This window comes from Nelusetta ayraudi, unplaced genomic scaffold (assembly GCF_046127955.1).
Source record: "Nelusetta ayraudi isolate G7.1 ecotype Tasmania unplaced genomic scaffold, CSIRO-AGI_Nayr_v1 ptg000135l, whole genome shotgun sequence".
NCBI classification, from domain to species: domain Eukaryota; kingdom Metazoa; phylum Chordata; class Actinopteri; order Tetraodontiformes; family Monacanthidae; genus Nelusetta; species Nelusetta ayraudi.
In genome coordinates this window covers 5180802-5195970 of record NW_027466185.1, presented here as the reverse complement: position 1 = coordinate 5195970, position 15169 = coordinate 5180802, and the positions used below count along the sequence as shown (strand labels likewise).

Below are 15169 nucleotides of genomic sequence, written 5' to 3'. Positions count from 1 at the left end.
TGGCCAATAAGATGTTACTTTTGAAACATCCACAAACAGCATGAAACATCGGGTTACTATTTCAATGTCCAAATTTTATAAAAATGTTCAACCTAGCATGTCTCTGTTGCGCAATAGGCTAGCGCGTTCGGCTGTTAACCGAAAGGTTGGTGGTTCAAGCCCACCCAGGGACGAGTAGCTGGTAGGATCTCTCTTTTGAATCATCAACATGAGACATAGAGTTACTCTTTCCACGTCCATATCTTTATTAAATGTACATTTTTAGATGTCTTTTTGACACAATCAGCCAGTGTATTTGGCTGTGAGATGAAAGGTTGGTGGTTCAAGCCCACCCAGGGCTGCTGAAATAGTGTTTACGTTTAGTAAACGTCGTCGTTTACAAAATTAGAGGTGGAGGTGTCACTCTGGTCTGCATTCAATACTTGAGAGCCCTGCACGCACACACACACACACACACACACACACACACACACACACACACACACACACACACACACTCTGTTTACAGGTGTAAGGACCTGTGTTTGTTGCACTGGTGTGTGTGTGTGTGTGTGTGTGTGTGTGTGTCCCAGCAGCAATCACATCAGCTGCAAACGACGACTCAGATTGTGAACTATGAACTGTGATTCGTTGTCCTCATCTGTCTTCACAAGTACAAACACACACACACACACACACACACACACACACACACACACACACACACTGTGACACTCCTCTTCCCGGAATGAGTCAGGAGGTTAGAAGCCCCCCCCCGGTGCTCCAATCACAGCCCTGACTGGTCGTTTCCTCCCCTTCAGGTCAGACATGTTGCCTCTGTCTGGATCTTCTGAAGGATCCAGCAGTGACTACTTCCCGTGGACACAGCTACTGCAGAAAATGTCTCCAAGACCACTGGGATGCAGAGGAGGAGAAGAGAGTCTACAGCTGCCCTCAGTGTAGGAGGACCTTCAAACCGAGGCCTGTCCTGGAGAAGAACATCATGTTAGCAGCTCTAGTGGAGACCCTGGAGAAGACTGGACTCCAAGATACTCCTGCTGATCACTGCTATGCTGGAGCTGGAGATGTGGCCTGTGATGTCTGCACTAGGAGGAAACTGAAGGCCCTCAAGTCCTGTCTGGTCTGTCGGGCCTCCTCCTGTGACTCTTACCTCCAGCATCATCGTGATGCTGCTCCCCTACAGAGACACAAGCTGGTGGAACTCACCCAGCAGCTCCAGGAGACCATCTGCCCTCGTCATGATGAGGTGATGAAAATATTCTGCTGCACTGATTGGCAGATCATCTGTGGTTTATGCTGTATGGATGATCATAAAGGTCATCACACAGTGTCAGCAGCAGCAGAAAGGACTGAGAGGCAGAGAGAGCTGGAGGAGACCAGGCAGAAGATGCAGCAGAAGATCCAGCACACAGAGGAAGACCTGAAGGTGCTTCAGAAGGAGGTGGAGTCCATCAATGGCTCTGCTGATAAAGCAGTGAAGGACAGACTCCTCCAGCCTGGAGATCCGTCCTCGGAGATACTTTGAGGACGTGGCAGCAGCTGTGACCAAGCTGAGAGATGAAATATAGCAAGTTCTGATGGAGACTCAGACAAACATCTCATGGACAGTGAGCAACGTTGATGTTCTACTGAACGTACCAGAACCCAGGAGCAGAGAGGACTTCCTCAGATGTTCACCTCAAATCACTCTGGATCCAAACACGGTGTTATTATCTGAGGAGAACAGAAAAGTGACATGCATGCAGGTTCAGTCTTATTGTGATCATCCAGACAGATTCACTGACAGGAAGCAGGTCCTGAGTAGAGAAGGTCTGACTGGACGATGTTACTGGGAGGTGGAGTTGAGAGTGGGGAGGGGCCTCCGGGGGGTTTTGTACGGGGTTGGTGTAGCAGTGGCCTACAGGAACATCAGCAGAGGGTCAGAGGAAAGTTTATTTGGATTCAATGACAAATCCTGTAGTTCCCCAGGTGAATATGTGTTTTATCACAACAAAATCAACACTGGTGTCTCAGGTCCTCGGCCCTCCAGACTGGGAGTGTACCTGGACCACAGAGCAGGTCTTCTGTCCTTCTATAGCGTCTCTGGAACCATGAAGCTCCTCCACAGAGTCCAGACCTCCTTCACTCAGCCGCTACATGTTGGACTCAATGTTCCTTCAGGTTCTTCAGCTGAGTTGATGAAAGTGTGTCTGAAGTCGTCAGCGAGAGACTGAACTGAATTCTCACCTTTGATTCTTCTTCTGTCTTAACGTTTGTTGCCGAGTGTCTCCGGCTGTCAGTCAAACAAGGTGGGCAGGGCCACTTCCTGTTTGTGCTCCTGGTGACTGTTGCCCACCTGATGTTTGTCTCCACAGCTGCTGGATGTTTGTGCCACGTTGTTTCTCTTCCTCTGCAGCCGATTCATCCCACAGATTAATAATGTGTCATTAGTCCACATTACAACTTTATTACTGTGGAAACACAGCTGAGGTCTGTTTCCACTCTGGACCTTTCCTGACCTTTGACCTTTCAACAACTGATCCATCTGATGAACTTTCTGACTGTTGATCCGTTTGTCAAGAATCAGATGAATGGATGTAAATATTGTGAGAGAATTTTGTCTTTTGATTCTGGTTGTTGGGCTCAATGGGACGATAGTGAATCAATAAGTCATGAAATATGCCATCAGTCTATATTGCACAACAATGTCATGTGAATGATCAACTTTTGAATTGAAGCAATAAAGCAACAAGACAATCCAGAGAACAGTGGGAGTATTTCCTTGCAGTGAACTGGTGCCAGTCAATGAGCTGATGTGACTGATGTCAGGCTGCAGGACCAGGTGGTCACCAGAGGGGGGAGGCAGAGAGTCAGCAGGAACACAGTCAAAGGTCAAAGGTCAACCAACAGTTAGCAAAGCAGCTTGATCTGCTGCTCAGCAAAAACAGGGGACAAAAGTGGGCACGCATGCACACGCACACACACACACACAAACCACTATTTTACAGAACAAGTCGAGAATGGGTACTTTACTCACATTGACTCACATTGTATTTACTTTATTGCATCATAACACCCATGATCATGTGAATTCATATATAGTGATTATATAATATTATCTTATATTATCTATTATGTCAAATATGTATATTGTATATTAGATGTAATTTTTATATTATATATTACATATTACATTTAAACAAAATCATTAAAATGTTTATGCTATGTCGATTATTATGTTTATTATATTATACTGCAACATTAATATTATTATCCCCTACTAATATTGTTAGTGATTTTACTTTTTTTTTTTTTTACTAATTATTGAAATTATTATTATTCTATATTATAATGGTATAATGTGATATGTTTGCATTCCATTGTGGGAACATATTATATTATATTATATTATATTATATTATATCATATTACGGTATATGCATTTCTAGCGGAGGCCGTAAGCGATGTCATATTTAGTCAACCCTAAATTAAAACAATAATGAGCTTCAACTATTGTCCAAACTGGACCAATAAACTGAACGTTGTCTCCAACTCAATGCACCAGGGCTTCTTGTCCAATCACAGGATGCTTACGTGTGAAGTTCAGCGTAAAGCCAGCTAGCTGACCTTGCCATTGGAGACTCGGGATCTGATTGGCTATTTCAACTAACTGCTCAGTGGTCTAGTGGTAGAGTGTCGCCTTGAGACTGGTAGGTTATGGGTTCGATCCCTGGACGGGTCATAGCAAAGACAGAAGAAGTGGTCTCCATTGCCTCTCTGCCTGGCACTCAGTATTCAGGGTTGGAATTGAAGGGTTGGATCAGCCAATGATTCCCAAAATTGTACAAAATTGTCACATCCTGGCAGAATGTGACAATCACTTGGACTTTAACTTTCGACTGTAACATTAACTGTGTTCTGTTGACTTCCAGCAGTCTGCAGCCTGCTGTGTCGGTTCTGCTGGCCTCAGGCAGATTTTAATGGAACCTGACCACACAATCTGTCTGAAATATGCTTCGCTTCCACGTCCCGTGAACTGGCGTAAATGTATGGCACGATCCGCGAGGGGAGGCGCCCGCCGTTCTGGTGTGAACCACTACACTGATTAACATGGGCGCCGAATTGAAGCGTTCGGCGGCGCTTGGCGGCGCTTCCACGTCCAGTGTGAACAGGGCGTAAGCCTGAGTAGATATTATAACAGCAACCACACTGATGATAATATAAATGATATGAAAGACCCTCATTCCTGTAACCCATCCAACCCATGTGGACAATTATTATATATATACTGTATATATATATATTTTTTTTTTTTGGAGGGGGGGGGCGTCACTCTGGTCTGCATTCAAAACTAAAAGATTGTTGGTTCGAACCCACCAAGGGATGAGTGGCCAATATAATGTTGCTTTTGAAACCTCCACAAACAGCATGACGCATAGGGTTACTATTTCCATGTCCATATTTTAATTAAATACTTGAGCGACTGTGTCTCTGTGGCGCAATTGGCTAGCGCATTCGGCTGTTAACCGAAAGGTTGGTGGTTCAAGCCCACCCAAGGACGAGTAGCTGATAAGGGGCCAATTCCAATTCCTCCCTTCATCCTAACTCTCAACCCTCAATCTTTGGCCCTCAAAAATAAGTGTAAGGGTTATCTTGTGACTTAGAAATTGGACACGCCTTAAGTGCAGTTACGTCTTCAGACTCTGGGGGGGCGGCCTTACGCCAAAGCTACGTCCAGTCTGTCAAGAAGAAGACGACTAAAAAGAAGAAGTCCTCCGTTGCTACACAACGAGGTATACAAGTAACATGAAGCCAGGACCGCCGGTCCGGCTGACAAACATCATAAAGTAAAAAAAAAAAAAAATGTTACGCAACAACGATATCAATATATAAAATACGGGGATTAATTGGTGGAGACAGCTCAGAGAGGAGCCAAGCGTTAGGAGGACAGTAGTGGGTGTGAGGACCCCATTCCACAGCCTATAAGCGTTTCCGTGATGAATATGAAGGATATCGTTCAGATGGTGACATTACCAGATCACGCACCCCCAGACGTGGATGAGACTGATGTCTCAAGCAATGCTCCTGAAGAGACAACACCAGGACCCAGCCATCAAGAACAGTCCAAGAAAAGGCGTGGGTGGTGATGGAAGGCTTCTTCGCTAACACCAAATCAAGCCCAGTTTGAGCATGAAGAGGAAACTGTTCAGGACAGAGAGGGCTGGACCCCCCCCCCCACTATACCTGTACCTGGAGATGAAATAGTAATGATTAAATACATTAAATGGACCTCAATTCCCCTAAGTCTGAAGCACACATTTATTGCTTATATTTATTGTTAATTGTATTTTTCATCTACAGATATTAATATGTATTTAGTGAATTTATATTAAATCAATTTGAATGTTATATATATATATATATATATATATATATATATATATATATATATATATATATATGCCCTGCGATGAACTGGCGACTTGTCCAGGGTGTCACCCTGCCTTCGCCCTAAGACAGCTGGGAGAGGCTCCTGCAGACCCCCGTGACCCTGAATAGGAATAAGCGGGTATAGAAGATGAATGAATGTTCATATTTTATGCACCGTTTTCCATTGCCCACAAAACGTTAAAGGCCTTCGTGGTGGCCAGCAGAGGGCAGAGTGGTAAAAGAAGTTTCAAGGGAGCGTCTGCCTCGCGCTGTTTGAAAGAAGTCACTGACACAGCTGCGAGGAACAGTAACAGTAAATTCCTCGCTTCAGTACGGAGAGAATAAGGGACCTACTTTGCAATTACAACACCAAACCACTAGAGGACGACTTAAACATTTGCACTCACGTAATGCGCGCTTGTCGTGACGTGTGTGATCCATAGGATCCTGTCCTGTCTGCACCGAGATCAAATGCAATTCATTCAGCACGAGGAAAGGAAGGAAGAAATGACGGAAGGAATTGTGTGGCTGAACTTAAAATGAAAGATTAAAAAATCAGTTCCAAATATTTAAAACTAAAAATAGAAATTCATCTGTGGGTTTTTGTATTTATTACTTTATTTAGATGGATAACTAGAATGATATATCGATAAATAGATCAATCCAGCAATGTATTGAATACTTTTGAATCAAATAATGACTTAGTTTTTCTTTGTTTATTTAATTCTTTTACTTTTTATCCTCATGATTTTTCAATATAATGGTTTGGGTGCATGTAATGATAGATAGATAGATAGATAGATAGATAGATAGATAGATCTCCCACAGTGTGACATTTTGGTGATTCAGAATAGCTGAGGTCAGCTTGAATTCAGGAGCAAGGCTCCACTGTTGGGAGGTGTGCAGCCAATCAGCAGTTCCAGAAATTCTTCCAGTCTGACGTCACAGATTATGGTCTTAACTCCCAGACAGGGATTAATTTCACTGTTCTTTCTTTCTTAAGGCGAAGACCATTGATTTTCCCCAGTAATTCCTTCCCCAATTTCCCCCCTTTTGTCACTGCACTGCACGGCGCCATGCACTGGGATTGATACGCTGTCTCCCCTCGTAATTAATACATTATCACCAATTAGTTGTCAGAGTGGATGTTTTTGTTCTCTCTCTATAAACGTCAACATACAGTATAAGCAATGATGTTGTTCGAGTGCTGCGTCAAACTCGTTTGCTTTTGGTCCCAGAAATCTGGGTTCAAGGTCACGAGGACTTTAACTCTCAGCGGCTCGCATTTTGCGCATGTGCGCCACGAGGGAGTTGGAATGACTCCCAATGCAACAACAACTCCTAATGAGAGGTTTTCCAATATCGGACGGGCAGGTCCTGACATAAGAGACGCGCTGGCGTGCGGCATTTTGCGTCATCGAGGGGGTCAAAGTTCAAGTTCAGTCTGTTGTAGCGTATAGTGGCTCGATGTGTACGCGGCGGCGCAGCTGGCGGGCTTCCAGCGTCCGGAGTAAAAAACACCTCAACTGTGCGTCACGCCAGGGGAGAGTGTGATGAGGATAAAAACTATGGTGAAATGTTTTCTGCAAATGAAGAAAGACTGCGTTAAAGACTGAAACCAGTTAATCATGTGACAGCAGGGAGGATTTTGTTGGGAGGATGTGATGGTGCACCATTCGAGCTGCAGGATTGAAAAAAAACAACAAAACATAACAACATAGAGATGGACCGCTAGCAGAGTCTCCCTCCTTGATTGCTTTCAGCAATCAATTCAACTTTTTTACTTTACTTTGAATTAAATCAAATCAAACAATTAGTTGTTTTTTGTGTGTTTGTTTTTTGCATTTCCTTTTCACCCCAAGCGGTCAAAGCAGATGAGAATTTTCAGTTGGTTTCAGTTGGTTTTCTCTTGAGTGAGCAAAGTTGTGATTTTGCTCTTTACAAAGAAAAGTTTGATTGATTGACTGACACTACCGTCCCAGTAGATAATTTCATAAAACCATGGTTATATGTTTATTTTATTCATTGTTTATTGTTGTTATAATGGAGTTCAATGCAGAAATGAGTAGGTCACCCCAAACTTTTGAACAGTAGTGTATATAAATATACATATTGTTGGTATATTTGCTCTGTTGGAGGTTGTACATTTTGTCACCCCATTTTAAGATATTTCTATGCCACAGAAGAAAACACAGTCATGCAGTTTTGCCCACAGTCTCTAATAGGGCTGGTCCCTGTGAGGAGGCTGCGTGTGTGAGAGGCTGCACGTACGTGCACTGGCAGACAGGGCAGCTGTGTGCCTCTGTGCATGTGAGTGTGTATGTGAGTGTGAGTGAGGGTGTGAGGGTGTGTGCGTGCCAGACGTCACGTTCACGTTCAGGCCGCAGGTTGGGAGAGTTCAGGCCCGCCCGATAGGTTTTCCAGGGATTACTCTCCTCCGCTGGTAAAATACCCACAACTGGAGCTCAGACATTATGAAGTCAGCTTTTCCTCAAAGTCCCTAAAATCCAAGAAGCCCAGAGAGAGAAACAAAACACAAAAAACGCAAAGTAAGCTGAAAGATTTGGGTTCGAGGTTCCTGTTAGTGTAGGAAGTCCAGGACTAATGTAACAGCGAACGTCTCCGTTTTACTACACTGTAGCTTTAATGTTTCCTTTTCAAGAATAGAGACATTATTTTTACTGATCTTAGGTTTAAATGAGTCACTCATGAGAGAGATAGAATCAAGGTTTTTATGTTTTTTGGGGTCACTTGGGTCAAATCCCAGTGTCGAGTTATTTTCCCTTCAAACTGCCAACCAGGCCTTTGCATGGAGGACGCAGGAGTCAACTCAATTCCAACGTTTCCTTCTTATTTGATTTTTTTTTTTTTTCATTATTGGATCAATCAGTCAGGTTGATAACCAATAATGTGCTTCTGATTCCACACCACACCCAGGGCGGACAAATGGCTGCCCAGGTGCTCCCTACAGGTTAATCACCCTGGTGCTTCTCACCATGGCTGTGTCTCAATTCAGGGTCTGCATCCTTCTTCGGCTGGGTCCTCCATTAGCCGCCGGGTCCTTTGGAAGACCCGGGGGCCGACGGAGGACGAACCCAAACCCGCCTCGCCTGGTAATCACATGGGACGGTCTAGCTTGCTTCACCACCGTTCCCTCCTGCTAGCCAACCTCGGAAGTGCCTTTTTTTATAGCATCAAGCTAACCATTGGTTCACCATCCAACCATGACATTGGATGTTCAAATAAGTGAATACCCTACGGTAAAAACGTAATATTCTCTGTGAAATTTCAATACTTAAAAGTATATGTCGTGTCTTTGCCAGTATCTGCTGCCATTTCAGCTGACTTCCTAGGATCCCAAGATGTTTGCGTGCTGCTGCAAATCAGGGCTGGGTTTGGCTGCCTGGTACCTGTAACAGACACGTTGTCTTTTATTTAAACACTGTCTGTGGTCTGATGAGCAACAATAGGTCAAAACCAACCCCAATGCCGCAACAGTTATAACTAGGGGCATTCCAAAATGCAAATGCACTAAATGCAAGTAGAACGGGTACTTGTATGTTGCGTCTCACTGATTTCAAAGATGAGTACTTAATAGAGTCATTACACATTATAGAATTTGATTTTTATTTGGGGATTTTTTATTTTTTTTATTTTATTTTTTTTTTAGTTTAACACAGATGTTCTGTTATTGGTACAACATTCCTCAGCATTTTTTTCTCACTCACAGGTTTTACCTGCAATATAAACACAAATTTAACACAACCCTCATATACAGTACATACATGTACACTACAACATCAGTATCATAGTATCCTCACACATCATACGAGTAGAGTACTCATCCCTGGTATCGGTACCAATACCTGATACTGTTATCGGCATTGTCATCGGTATTGGTAGCGATACCCAATACTGGTATCGGCATTGTCATCGGTATTGGTAGCGATACCCAATACAGGTATCGGCATTGTCATCGGTATTGGTAGCGATACCCAATACTGGTATTGGCATTGTCATCGGTATTGGTAGCGATACCCAATACAGGTATCGGTATTGGTGCATCCCTAGTTAGTCCCCCGCTGTGGACAGGTTATGCAACCATGATTCATTTCCGTTCTCTCTGTGCCACAGACTGAGACATTCAGCCTTGACGGCGATGCACTTTCTTCCTAAACCTTCCACAATTCTACCCCTGAAGCCACAGTCATATTATTTCCAAGGATCATGATCTCCAATAACTCATTATTTTAGAGTTTTGTGCAGGGCTCACAGAACTCCAGTCCCAGACAGGGTTTAAAGAAAAAACCTGAAAATTTGAAAATTATTTTACTCAAGGCACTATTCCCTAAAATCATTACTATTATTATTATTATTATTCCCATCTTCCAAAGCTCATTGCTTTGCAATCTTATTTTCTACACACCCCCCACGTCCCTTTCGGTGAATTCGACCCACTTGTTCTTATAAATATTATATCTTGGGTTCGGTTTTAGTTTACTCTTAAATTACTGCCTTTGTTCACTTTTGTTCTGAGAAAGCATTGTGAGCTTTATAAACAGCAGTTTAGCAATTTATTTTAAACTGAGGGTTTGTTATGTTCCACTTACAAGTTCTTACACTTGGATGTTGTCAATGTGTCTCCAGGTCACTTCAGTCTGACCTCATAACCTTCATTGAGCTTCTTCCCTAGATGATGTGTGGCATGGATTTTCCTGATCGTGGCCTCTTTTGAAGTTCTTATGGTCTCATTCCTTTCCCGTAGGACTGTTCCAGGTCAGGTACTTTTATTTTTTATAACCGTGTTATTGTGCCTGCCAAGTTCCTTCTTGTCTGCCTCGATTTGGCAGGTGACAGATCTCGCCTTGCAGTCTGCAGCAGCAGTCCATCATCTGGCTGGCATGCAGGACGGTTTGGACGCAAATTTGTGGGATGATAAAAATCCTCACCCTGTGTTTTGTTGCATTGTGTCTTTTGCATCAACGCACACTTCGTTTGGCAGTTTTAAAATCATTAAAATCAGTTTAAAATTTGGCCCAAGTTTACAGGAAATGAAACAGTACCAGTACCTTGAATCAGCTGGAATCTTCAAGACTTTTTATGATGCAATAAACAGCAGTCCTAGTTAAGATGCTCCCTGAAGTTGCCAGAATGACAGACAGGAAATTAATTCAAGAGCTAAAGGCAAATTTAGTCCATTTGATTTTGCAAACCTAGTTAGAGGTGGTCAAAGGCATGAGTTTTTCTATAGCTGTCTTGAAGCTAACAACAAGAAACTAAATTTAAACAGCAAAATGTGAGCCGCCTCGTTTGCCAAGTTCAGAAGTGTGTGTGTTTTTCAATGACCACAGCGCTTCTTCTTCCCCTGGTCTTTACCACAAGAATATACAGCAGCTTCTTGCACTCCACCGTTTCTTACGTAACGCACTGCCTAAGAATGCGAAGCCCCTTTGGCCCTGAAAACCTCTGAACAAAATTTACGAGGAGCCGTTACTGTCAGTCAGCGTGCAGCTGCAGAGATGTGGGGCAGGCACGCCTCCACTGATTAAAGCAGCCGCGTGAATGGACATGTGAGTGTCCAGCGCTCCATCCATCCACCCATCAGTCTTGAGCCCCTCTCAAGTGGGGACGTGTGGCTTGTGCCCTGAGTTTTTTATTACCGCCCATGCTGGCAGAATTACTTCACCTAGAGAAAATGATGTCTCTTATAGTGCAGCAAGGCTCCCTCCGTGTGAGAGACATCTGCCAACAGTGTCGTGAGTTATGACGAGCACATGCTCTCTGTCTCCTGCCTCCAATCAAAATAAATGGATATGACTTTGGGAAATGATTTTCTTTTCTTTAGATAGGTTGAGTTGGTGCGTCACCGGCACTGGGTGTGTTTGAACTCATGTTTGTGAATATGACCTTCACCGTAGGTGTGTGAGGCTTTAAGTGGATCAATATAATTGCACTGTGGTTTTGCCAAGGGCAGTAACTTCACATCCCGTGTGAAAATCCTGTACTGGCCCTCTGCTCTCATGTGGCAAAGTAACCGATTCTTGCTCAGTGACTCAACAACTACTGCATGTGCTTGTCTAAGCAATATATATATATGTATATATATACATATATATATATATATATATATGTATATATATACATATATACATATATGTATATATATACATATATGTATATATATATATATGTATACATATATGTATATATATATATATGTATATATATATATATATATATATATATATATATATGTATATATATATATATATATATATATATAATATATATATATATATATATATATATATACATATATATATATATATTTATATATATATATGTATATATATATACATATATATATATACAGAAGACAACAACAGAAAAAAGTGCATATTTTTATATTCTGAAGTATTTTTTAAGTTATGCATTTGCCTTTTTAAGCGTTTTCGACCCAGACCTAGTGTGAGTGTGAGTCACAGAGTGTCTAATTACAACAAGTTGATTCTCCAAAACAGGATTCAGAAATAAAAGTAAATTTAAGACCAATACAAAAGATTAAACATGTGAAAATCCGTTGGTTCTACTAAAATCATCTTTCAGTACTTTTTTTTTTTTCTTTCTTTTTTCGCTTGTCCTGTCTGGCCATAATGACAAGCAGAAATGTGACTGAATGTCTTTATGATGGCTGACAGATTTAGTCTTGATGGTAAAGCATGTCACCTCATAGTGTGAATCACACAAGCCGGTTAATTTCGGTTCATCTGTTGTGTGGTTTTATTATATTTTTTATGGATGAGTGATCTGCCAGTACTTTCAGCATCTTATCCATGCATCCCAATGCCCAACTGGCAGCCCGTGGAAACATGCCCTTATACTTTCCTAGTCCATGAATTGTATTTAATTGTTGCGCTATAAAGATTTCAAACACAATTTAAAGAAGGAGTTTAAAGAACTGAAAAATTCAGCAGCAGTCTGATAAAGAATGAGAAGAATGGAGCTTTGCAGAGCCAAATGAGCAACAGAAAAACTAGAAATGTCTTCAGACTGACTGGTCTGTATTCTGAGGCAGAATACAGACCAGTCAAGTGCACCACCCATCCACATATTTTCTGCTACTCCTTCTCCTGCACTCAGGGTGGTGGGGTCTGCTGGAGCCCATCCCAGTTTGTCTCTGGGCGAGGCCGAGGTCATGTCAAGTTACCACACTTACATCTTCAGCCAATTTAGAATTCCCAATTCACCTCATTGTGCATATTTTCGAGCTCTGGGAGGAAGCCAGAGAGAACCCGCGCAGACACAGGGGAGACCATGCAAACCATCCTCACAGGATGGTCCCATGGCTGTGGACTTGAGCCTGTGACCTTCTTGCTGTGAGGCAACAGTGCAAACCACTGCGCTGTCATGTCACCTTCAAGTGGACCAACCACTAAGAAAATAAGTTTACCCGCTAATTCCATGGTGATGAGGAAAAACAACCTTGTGTCTTGCAGATCTCTGGACTTTTGTCGATTTAATGATTCTGACAGTGTCAGTACACTGAAATATTTGTACTACAATGGAGTCAAGTGAGGCAAACATACTGCACGTATACAGACAGAGCCTTAGTAATAGTAAATACGTCGTAGTCAAACGTGTTTTGTAACTGTGTCTTTAATCGAATAGTTTTTTTTTGTGTATTGCACTTGTCCAACTCGTCAAACTTGCTAATGCCAGGGAATGTAGGTGGACACGTTCTGGCCGCGAGTAGATTCCACTTTGGACGCCCGTCACGTGATTATTTGAAATTACTCAGTGGTGGAATTTTTCTCCGACTTGTTCAAACAAATGCAAATACATTCAAGTATTTATGTGAACCACGTCAGTGAATCACCCTGTTCCCGCTGCTTGTTGGTTTCATTATTCTCGTCTTTGTTGTCTCAAGAAACGGTTTCCAGTCGCAGATAATTACCGTGCGTGACTTCCTGCTTTAGCCAAACTGCATGAGGACCTGATATGTCTGCGCAGAGCCAAAGAATTGGATCATTGGTCCAGAGTCAAACTCAAAATCCCTGCTACTGCTTGTTTAGTTACTATCTTATCCTGTTTGCCCCGTTTCCCTGCAGCGTGCTAAACTTGAGCGGGGATAAGCTCTCGATAGGGTGGCATCAGCTCCGTGTCTGCTGGGTAACTGTTCTCCAACTCTTATCATGTCTGCCCAGATCTTGATGAAATGTGGACACCAGAGTAACTTTATTTGTCCTCTTGATGAGGGACATTGTGTCCAAGACGTTTCAAGTCCTTGGAATAGCGTACAACCACTTCACTTTGCTGATATACATTCAGCTTTATTTCAAATTCAACATTTTTGAGTATCATGTCTGTGTGCTAATTTTAACTGTTGCCATTACTTATTTTAAGTTTAACTATACAATATTTTTTGTGTTGTTTTAGCTAAATCAAGCTAACTTATTTTTAAAGTAATTAACTTTGCTTTCCAACCATCTGACCTCACACTTACCGCCACTCACCACCAGCTTTATGCAGTCATTTGCTATGAGTGCAATATTGCTAGAATGCCACACTTCTACAAACTCTTTCTTCTAGAAACAGTACACTCTACCAAATGGAGCTGCTCAAATTGACCAGACTGATTGGTAGTTGCCCTGCGATGAACTGGCAACTTGTCCAGGGTGTCACCCTGCCTTCGCCCTAAGACAGCTGGGAGAGGCTCCAGCAGACCCCCGTGACCCTGAATTGGAATAAGCGGGTATAGAAGATGGATAGATGGGATGATTGGTAGTTATCCCAGTGCAACTTGGAAAACCCAGACTGAGTGCGGGCGAGAGCCTCTGTGACCCAGACGTTGTGACCCTGCAGACTTCATTGTTGTTGATTTTCTAGACGCACTTTTAGAGACCTCAGTCTGAAATTGAAAGTTTCAGACTGAAAGTTTCAGGGCAACACACTTCTGGGCACATATTGATAACAAAACATGTGTTATTAACTTATCCTCAGCATTAAATGGCCATGTCTGAGTCTTAGTTCAGCTCAGTACCTTACCTTTGATCAAACAACCCTTTTTTCACTGCATTGTGGTTGTGGCTGTGACGTCAGTTCTTCTATTGGTGCAGGTCTGGCATCGCTGTTCCACCTTCTAGTGTTACTATCAGCTACATTCCAGCACTGATAAATATACACAGGTCCTGCACGTGCACAGCTAAATGTATGCGTTTGAGAAACAGGGTATTATTGCGTAGGTTCCATAAAGGCATGTCTGAGTGAGGTCGCATGCTGGAATGTAAATGTTATGACAGTGGAAGCGGGTCAGGGTCGAACCGAACCAGGCGGCCCGGCGGACCAGTGCGTGAGCTGAGGACGGTGTCTGCATCCTGCATGTTTACTGGTCTGGGTCCAGAACCGAGATTCCACCCACCTCCCCTGAATTGACATGTATGTCTTTTCATTTTGAGTGACTCTACAGAGGGATGCATTTGAAAATGTTTCTCTCAACTTTTAACACAACCCAATAAAACCCATCCGTTCATTTATTTTGTGTTCCGGCTTCTCCAACAATCTGGGGGGTTGGAGTGGTGGGCGGTTGAAGTCTAGTTCTGGTGTTTTCAGGCAAAGGTGGGGTTACACACTGGACAATGTACAAGTTTAAATACTACACAGTGATGAGTGATATTAAGAATATTTGCTTTTGTTGTGTTTGCTTCTCTTCAGTTCAATTGCAAAACTGAGAAGAGAAGAGAAGAGAAGAGAAGAGACGACA

General features: G+C 42.6%; 2 non-coding genes across 2 annotated transcripts; both read left to right on the top strand.

The window, feature by feature from the left end:
• The first annotated feature begins 99 nt into the window (after positions 1–99).
• Positions 100–173, top strand: trnan-guu (transfer RNA asparagine (anticodon GUU)). The gene has a single exon. It is a non-coding gene; the product is annotated as a tRNA-Asn (tRNA).
• Positions 174–4466: 4293 nt separating this feature from the next.
• trnan-guu (transfer RNA asparagine (anticodon GUU)) lies at positions 4467–4540 on the top strand. Its single transcript has one exon. It is a non-coding gene; the product is annotated as a tRNA-Asn (tRNA).
• Positions 4541–15169: the final 10629 nt, after the last annotated feature.